This window comes from Cynocephalus volans, chromosome 2 (assembly GCF_027409185.1).
Source record: "Cynocephalus volans isolate mCynVol1 chromosome 2, mCynVol1.pri, whole genome shotgun sequence".
NCBI classification, from domain to species: domain Eukaryota; kingdom Metazoa; phylum Chordata; class Mammalia; order Dermoptera; family Cynocephalidae; genus Cynocephalus; species Cynocephalus volans.
The window spans coordinates 233539188-233547332 of NC_084461.1; the positions used below are offsets into that span (position 1 = coordinate 233539188).

At 39.8% G+C, this 8145-nt stretch overlaps 1 pseudogene; it reads right to left on the reverse strand.

The window, feature by feature from the left end:
- Positions 1-1953: 1953 nt before the first annotated feature.
- LOC134370848 (rho-related GTP-binding protein RhoC-like) lies at positions 1954-6084 on the reverse strand (annotated as a pseudogene).
- Between the last annotated feature and the right edge of the window lie 2061 nt (positions 6085-8145).

Sequence of the window (8145 nt, forward strand, 5' to 3'; positions counted from 1 at the left end):
TTTTGCCAGTACCACACTGTTTTGATGATTGTAGCTTTATAGTAAGCCTTGAAGTCGGTTTGTGTCAGTTCTTCAGCTTTGTTGTTTCCTTTAACATTATGTTGGCTCCTCTGGGTCTTTTGCCTCTTCACATAAACTTTAAAATAAGTTTGTTGATATATGTAAAAAAACTTGCTGGGATGTTGATGGGAATTGCACTGTATCTGTAGATCAAATTGGGAAGAACTTACGTCTTAACAATATTGAGTCTTCCTATTCATAAATATGGAATGTCTCTCCATTTAGTTCTTCTCTGATTTTGTTCATTAGGGTCTTGCAGTTTTCCTCCCACAGATCTTGTACATATTTTGCTAGATGTCTACCTAAATATTTTTTTTCTTGGTGTAATGTAAATGGTATTGTGTTTTTAATTTCAAATTCCACTTGTTCATTGCTGATATATAGGAAAGCAGTTGACTTTTGTACATTAACCTTGTATCCTGCAAACCTGCTGTAATCACTTATTAGTTCCGGTTTTTTTGTTGATTTTTTTTCAGATTTTCTACATAGATAATCATGTCTTCTGTGAAGAGTTTTATTTCTTCATTCACAATTTGTCTCTTTTATTTGCTTTGCTTGTCTCATTGCATTAGTTATGATTTTTACTACAGTGTTGAAAAGGCATAGTGAAAGGTGATGTCTTGCCTAGTTTCTGATCTTAGTGGGAAAGCTGCTAATTTCTCACCATTAAATAAGGTGTTAGCTGTAGTTTTTTGTAGATATTCTTTATCAAGTTGAGGATGTTCTCTTCTATTTCAGTTTACTGACAGTATTTTTTTAAATCATGAACTGGTGTTGATTTTTGTCAAATGCTTTTTGTGCATCTATTGATATAATCATGCGATTTTTCTTTTGTTAGCCTGTTGATGTAATGGATTATATTAACTGATTTTCAAATGTTAAACCAGCCTTGCATACCTAGGATAAATCCCACATGGTCATTGTGTATAATTCTTTTTATACGTTGTTGGATGCGACTTGCTAATATTTTGTTGAGGATTGTTTCATCTATGTTCAAGAGATACAGATCTGTAGTTTTCCTGTAACGTCTGTTCCTGGTTTTCACATTAGGGTAATGCCAGCCTCATAGAAAGAATTAGGAATTATTCTCTCTGCAAATATTCTCTGAAAGAGATGATAGAGAATTGGTATAATTTCTTTCTTAAATGTTTGATGGAATTCACTAGGCCTTATATTTTCTTTTTTGGAAGGTTATTAATTATTGACTCAATTTCTTTAATAGATGTAGGCCTATTCAGATTATTTATTTCTTCTTGTGTGAAGTCTGGCAGAGTGTGTCTTTAGAGAAAATGGTCTGTTTCATCTAGATCATCAAATCTGTGGGGCATAGTGATGTTCATAGTATTCTTTGGTTATGCTCTTAATGGCCATGGGATTTGTAGTGATGTTCTCTCTTTCATTTCTGATGTTAGAATTTGGTTTTCTTTGGATTTTTTTTTTGTGTGGGGGGGGTTGGGGGTTTGGATCCTGTGGCCTTCATCCATGCCCCCAACTAAATGCAGTCAGATACAAGGCCCCAGCCCAAAGCAGCAACCCAGGGGCCCAGGACTCTAGGTTTCCTATCCCAGACACTTTCCTGTGAGCCAGAAGTATATAAAGTACTGGTGTGTGACCATCCTCTGGGGAAAGCAAGAGCCCTGCTCCTGGACCAAGGCAGCAGGAAGAGGGGCTCTGCTCTGGAAGGGCAGGGCATAGGCCTGGGTTCCCAGAGGACTGGGAGGGAAGGAGAGCCTATCACTTCCATCTTGTGGCTGGGAAAACCAGATGCAGTACTGGGCAGGAGAGAACTGAAAAAAGGAACCTTCGCCGTGGAGTCCTAAGAGTGTGAGGTTGAGGGGTGGGTAAATTTGTACCCCTGTGAAGTGGGGGCAAGTAAGGGAGGGTTTGGGGATCTCAGAGAATGGGACAGCCCCTCCAGCACTTATTCTTGTGGACCTGAAGGCCAGCCCAAGTGACCATCTCTAATACCTCCCGCATCCCCTCCTTGGTCTTGGCTTAGCACTCAAGGCAGCCAAAGGTACTGATCCGGTTCACCACGTCCCGGCCTTCCTCAGATTGCACAGACTCCTGCTTCGTCTTGGCCAGCTCTCTCCTGCTATGCTCATCTTGCCTCAGGTCCTTCTTGTTCCCCACTAGGATAATGGGCACATTGGGGCAGAAGTGCTTCACCTCCAGGGTCCACTTCTCAGGAATGTTTTCCAGGCTCTCAGGGCTGTCAGTGGAGAAGCACAGCAGAGTGATATGGGTAGAAGAAAGACCACAGGTAATCATAGTCTTCCTGCCCTGCTATGTCCCACAGAGCCAGCTCCACCTGCTTGCCGTCCACCTCAATGTCTGCCATATAATCCTCAAAGACAGAAGGGATGCAGACCTCTGGAAACTGATCCTTGCTGAAAACAATGAGGAGGCAGATCTTCCCACAGGCACCATCCCCCACAATCACCAGCTTCTTTCAGGTTGCAGCCTCACCTGGGACGTGTGCTCTGCCATCTCCAGCTGACATTAGTAACTTGTAAACTCTCCTTTTTTTCTTAGTTAACCTGGCTAGAGGCTTATCAATTTTATTTATCTTTTCAAAGAACCAACTTCTTGTCTTTATTGATTTCTTATTTTCAATTTCATTGATTTCTGCTCTAATTTTTATGATTTCTTTTCATCTGCTTACTTTGGATTTAATTTGTTCTTTTTTTAGCTCTTTAAGGTTGAAGCTTAGATTATTAATTTTATCTTTTTGTTGTTGTTTGTTTTGGGCAGCTGGCCTATATGGGGATCCAAACCCTTGCCTTTGTGTTATAACACTATGTTCAGACCAATTGAACTAACCAGCCAGCCTACATCCTTCTTTTTTAATGTTTGTATTAAATACTAACATTTGTATTAAATACTAACAGTTTGTATTAAATTTTCCTCTAAGTATTGGTTTTGCTGCATTTCAAAAATTTTGATAAGTTGTGTTTTCATTTACATTTATTTCAAAATATTTTAAAATTCCTCTCGAGATTTCTTCTTTGAGCCATGTGTTATTTAGAAGTATTCTGTTTAATCTTTGAGAAATTAGTATAGCTACTTCTGCTTTCTTTTTATTGGAGTAGTATGCTGTATCTTTCCTCATCTATTTACTTTTCATCTATATGTGTCTTAATATTTGAAGTGGGTTTCTTGTAGACAGCATTCAGTTGCATCTTAGTTTTTTGATTCACTCTGACAATCTCTGTCTTTTAATTGGTGCATTTAGCATTGATGTTCAAAGTGATTACTGATATAGTTGGGTTAACACATACTTATTTGTCACTTTGCTATTTGTTGCCCTTGTTCTTCATTACTAGTTTTGTCTTCCCTTTTTCTGCCTTTTGTGGTTTTAATTGAGCATTTTGTATAATTCCATTTTCTCTCCATTATCAGTTACATTTCTTTTTTCTTACTTTTTTAAGTTGTTGTCCTAAAGTTTGCAATATACGTTTATAACTAATCCAAGTCTACTTGCAAGTAACACTATACCACTTTTCAGTAGTGTGAGTACCCTATAATAACAAAATAAACCTAATACCTCCCTCTTGTCCTTTGTATTATTGCTGTCATTTATTTCACTTATATAGAAAAGTACACACACACGTAATCTAATACATTGTTGCTATAATTATTGTGAACAGACTGTTATCTATCATATCAATTAGGAATAATAAAAATAAAGGATTTTATTTTACCTTCACTTATTCTTTCTCCCAGGCTTTTCCTTCATATAGATCTGAGTTTCTGGCCTATATAATTTTCCTTCTCTAAAGAACTTTTAACTTTTCTTGCAAGGCAGGTCTACTAGCAACCTGAGAAAGACTTAACAGAATTGTAGATTGGTTTTTTTTCCTCTCAGTACTTTAAATATTTCACTCTACTCTCTTTTTCCTTGTATGGTTTCTGAGGAGAAGTTGCACATAATTCTTATCTGTGTTCCTCTATAGGAAGCTGTTTTTTCCCTCTAGCTTTTCCTTGTCTGTGTTGTGTTGGTGGCTGGTGGGTACAGGGATCTGAACCTTCTGACCTTGGTGTTATAACACCATACTGTAACCAACTGAGCCAACTGGCCAGACATTCTCTCTAGCTTCTTTCAAGATTTTTTCATCTTTGATTTTCTACAATTTGAATATGATATGCCTCGATGTAGTTTTTTGTTTCTTTGTTTTTGTTTTATTTTGCCTGTGTGTTTGTATCTGTTTTGTTCTGTTTCGTTTGCTTGTTTGTTTGGTATTTATCCTCTCCTTGGTGTTTTCTTAGCTTCCTGGATCTGTGATTTTGTATCCTACATTACTTTGGTGAAATTCTTAGTCACTATTGCTTCAAGTATTTCTTTTGTTCCTCTTTTTCTTATTATTGTGGTATTTCCGTTATGCATATGTTACAACTTTTTCTTTTAATGTTATGACTTTTGTAGTTATCCCACAGTTTTTGGATATTCTGTTCTTTTGTTTTTCTGATTTTTTCTGTTTCTGTATTCGGGGGGGGGGGTTGTTTGTTTGTTTGTTTCATTTTTCTGTCTTTTTTTTTCTCTTTGCTTTCCAGTTTTGGCAGTTTCTATTGAAATATCCCCAAGCTCGGGATTTCTTTCCTCAGTTGTGTCCAGTCTACCAATAAGTCCATCAAAGGCATTCTTCATTTCTGTCACAGTGTTTTCAATCACTAGCATTTCTTTTAGTCTTTCATAGAATTTCCATTTCTCTGTCTGCAATTGTGAGAAATGTCCTCACCTGTCCAATGCCAAGGGATGGACATGGAGACACGAGGTGCAGCAGAGCAAGACTTTACAGGCAGTCTTGCAAGATTGGGTGTCTGATGGGCAGGCATGCCCAAAACACTTACATCGAGCAATTTATTCCCTACTGTGCAAGTCCCTCTCCCAGTTCCTCATTGGCTGAGTACTATGGGGTATGGAGGAGTGTAGGAATGTTAAGGATGAGAAAGACCAGGGATCTTACACAGGGCAAAAGCCCTTAGTGTAGATAAGAGATTTGAGGCAGAACAGGGATTGTTCAAAGGGCAAAAGCCCTTAGCAAAACGAAGATCTTCAAGGATGTTCTGCTAGATTAGATAATGACATTGTTATTTCCAATCCAGCTTCACTCCCTTTCTTTTGTTTCTCAAGATGCTTTCCAGAGAATACCTCATAGCCAATTTCTTTTCATTCCTTTGATAAATGATTACATTGTTTTTTCTCTTGTATTTCCTTGTCTTTACAATAAAAGCTGAAGCAAATACCAATTTGGGGCTGTGCCTTGTTTCTCCCTTTTTGAGAGTTTTTCTCAATGCAATCCCTTTGGGCTTCTCATTGCTCTTAATATTTGGGCTCTGAGTAATCTTTGCATCTCCATCACACAGCAAGACGTGACAATGGGGTGTACAATCTTCCTGAACATCACGTAAGTTTCATTATTTCCTTATAAGGTATTTATTGTTCACTTCCTGCTAATGGAAAGGGATGGACTCAAGACAAGCCTGCAAAAAAGGCCCACCAAAAAGTTCTGAGCAGGGAGAAGAACCAGGAAATAAAAAGAACAAAGGGCTGGTGACCAGCTACCATCTTGAGAAGTTATTTCTCAAAGGTGATGTGCTGTTTCAGTGATGTTCCAAGAACGTGCATTCTCTGGGGTTGTCATACCTATAAGCTGGTTAAGCATCTTTTTTTAGGCTATTCTTGAAAATGAATCACTTAAGCTGTTTTCTTACAGATTTCCCATATGTTCTTGCATGCTGTTTACGTTATCCATTGGAGCCCCTTTAGCATACTAATCACAATTGGGTATTTTTTAATTCATTTTTTTTTTTTGGATTAAGAATTTCTTTTGTTTATTTATTAATATTACTTTTTTACATTCTATGATGTTGTTGCAGAACAGTTGTGGGGAGGAGGAAAAGGGATGGGGGAAGGAAATAGGGTGGGAGAAGGAGGAAGTAGGAGGGGAAGGGTTGAGGCCTGTGGCACACCTTGCATTCCTGCATGGGAGAACAGAAGGTTTCCAGTGGTGTCTTGGCCATTGCTAGGCTGGGTACAGATGTCAGAGGGGTGTGGCTGAAGCCCTTGTCCCCCTCACTATAGGCTTTTTGTGCAGCTCAGGTTTTAATGGTTGACTTTATAGGTATTTCCAGCTCTCATGAGATCCAGTACACCTGGGTTGTGTAGAAACTCTGATCTGGGCCCGAGTCTTTTCAGCAAATTGCACCCCCAGCAGTTCTGTATTCCTGAGCAGTCTCCACCGAGTGGTCCTGTGCTGACTGGGAGGCAGATCAGCTGTCCAGGCTATGCCCCAGTGTTCCCCTGGTGGGCCTGTCTCCCCCACCATCCATACTCCAAACACTTCCCATGGGACAGGCCCTGCGCTGGTCCCTTGCAATGACTCACTGGCCTCTGAATGGCTCCTTTTTTTCAGTTGTTGTGGCTTCTCACTCCTATGTGGGTCCACAGTGTTGCACTCTCTTTGTCCTTACATGGATTTGTCACCTCTCTCCCCCTGGATGATGGAGAGACAAAGGATTACTCAAAGCCCATTTCTTCTGAGCAGTGAGAAGCCCCAAAGGGGTTAATTTCCAGGAACCCTCAAGAGAGAAGTATGCCGCCTCAGGAAATTAACCCTGAACTGGGGTTCTTTCTCAGTATTTATTCTCCAGGCCAGAAAGTTACCAGAAAAGGAACATAGTTGGAGTTATGGCTAAGTATAGTTTAACAATAGAAGCTGGTAACATCAGTGAAATAACAAAGTGACATTATAATGCAATTTGCAAAAGGTTAAGTCGATCCACGAACGAAAGCTTGTTCCTAGCAAGTACTGTCTTTTCCTACAGCAGTTTCCTCAGTATTTTTACATAACAATAAAGCAACTTTAGGTTAACCTGCACCAAGGACGTCTGTCCTTGAGCCCACAATTTTGCTGTGTTACAATTCTTTATCTACGTCAGAGACTTTAGCCTGGGGAAAGTTTCCTGTCTTTTGCAAGCTTAACATTTGTATATATAATTTTGAAGAGTTAGGTTATGCCTGAAACTACAGGGCTTTGGAAACTAGGCCCTGTGAAATACATTTGCTTTATAAATGTTAGTATACACACCATGGGAAACCTATTAGTAGTCTTGCTGGCTTGGGGGCCACCAAGGCCCTCTTCTCCCCTGCCTCCTCCAAGCAACTTCATTCGAAGGGCACAGCTGCAGCTTTTGCTGGCTCCTCCTCCATGCACTCAGCAGCTCAGGCCTTGATGAAGCCAGGGCTCAAAATGGTTGGAGCGGTTCTTTCTTCCTCTCATCGTGGCTTCTCCCACCTTCATTTATTCCATAGGTCTCTCCTCCTCTTTCCCTGATCTCTAGGGGCCCCAGCTTGGCTGTTTACTTTTTAGTAGTTGTAAATTGGTTAATTTGTGGGAGAGACTGATGTTGGCGACTGTCTATTCTGCCATCTTGACTGGTAGCCTAATCACAGTTGTTTTAAATTCCCAGTCCAACATTCCTGCCATATCTGAGTCTGGTTCTGATTTTTGCTCTGTCTCCTCAAACTGTGCTTTTGGTCTGGTAATTTTTTTTTTTTTTTTCTGTTAGCTGGACATAATGTACTGGATAAAAGGAACTGTTGTAAATACTTCTTTGGTAATATGGTGGTAAAATTTAATAATGGGGAAAGGAGACATGTTCTATAGTCTTACAGTTAGGTCTTAACCTTTTAGTAAGCCTGTGCCTCTGGACTTCCCAGTCTCCGCCCTGCTTCTTTGGTGAGACAGAATGGATAACGTGAGTTGGATTTGGGTATTTCCATTTCCCCAGAATATCTAGACTCTGATAAAATCTCAGCAGGTTTGGGTTTAAATGATTAAATAGTTTCTCCTGAGTGCAAATCAAGTTTACTATGCACTGGTTACAAACTTGCCTAAGACAAAATGCTCGCACACAAGTTACATGGAGCATTTTTATTACTTATAGATAAGCAGCAAGGGACAACAGAAGTCTAGAATTCATTATGAGCTGGTTCCCCAAGGCTCAGAAAAGCTGCCGAGGGTGGATGGAGTCTCATCTGAGTGCCCCACTTGCACTGCAGCGAGGGACCCTGGAAACAGC